The 466-nt window shown below is 66.1% G+C and overlaps 1 protein-coding gene across 4 annotated transcripts in view; it reads right to left on the bottom strand.

Annotated features, from left to right (window-relative positions):
- The window catches only part of Rgs17 (regulator of G protein signaling 17), a 108,182-nt gene extending 107,924 nt beyond the window's left edge, over window positions 1–258 (bottom strand). For all 4 annotated transcript variants that reach the window (XM_010628870.2, XM_010628869.2, XM_010628868.2 and 1 more), the window contains exon 1: window positions 82–258. The gene's annotated coding sequence lies outside the window, so the exon portion shown is untranslated. The remainder of the gene's footprint in view (window positions 1–81) is intronic.
- Window positions 259–466: the final 208 nt, after the last annotated feature.

The following is a 466-nucleotide window of genomic DNA, read 5'->3' as shown; positions in this document are numbered from 1 at the left end:
AAAAAATCCATCCATCGGTGCAAAGCAGACATTTTGATGTCATTTACTTAGCACCGCTCCGCTTTGGAGGCAGCGTCTTACCCAGTCGCCTGGAGGTGTGCGCAGCGCACCGAGGGTCCGAGGGTGCGAGGCTGGGCTGCTCCGTCCTCTATCCGAGCCGGTTCGCTGCCATCCGCCCAACTTCAGCACCCAGCGGGCTAGGAGAGGGAGAGAGGCGAGGACCGGGGAGGGGGAAGGAGAGGAGGTGGGTAGGCGGGGAGGGAGCGGAGGCAGCGTCTTACCCAGTCGCCTGGAGGTGTGCGCAGCGCACCGAGGGTCCGAGGGTGCGAGGCTGGGCTGCTCCGTCCTCTATCCGAGCCGGTTCGCTGCCATCCGCCCAACTTCAGCACCCAGCGGGCTAGGAGAGGGAGAGAGGCGAGGACCGGGGAGGGGGAAGGAGAGGAGGTGGGTAGGCGGGGAGGGAGCG

Source organism: Fukomys damarensis, unplaced genomic scaffold (assembly GCF_012274545.1).
Source record: "Fukomys damarensis isolate Sample0158 unplaced genomic scaffold, DMR_v1.0_HiC HiC_scaffold_14, whole genome shotgun sequence".
Lineage (NCBI taxonomy): Eukaryota > Metazoa > Chordata > Mammalia > Rodentia > Bathyergidae > Fukomys > Fukomys damarensis.
The sequence above is the reverse complement of the archived record's forward strand: the minus strand, read 5'-3'. Positions and strand labels throughout refer to the sequence as shown.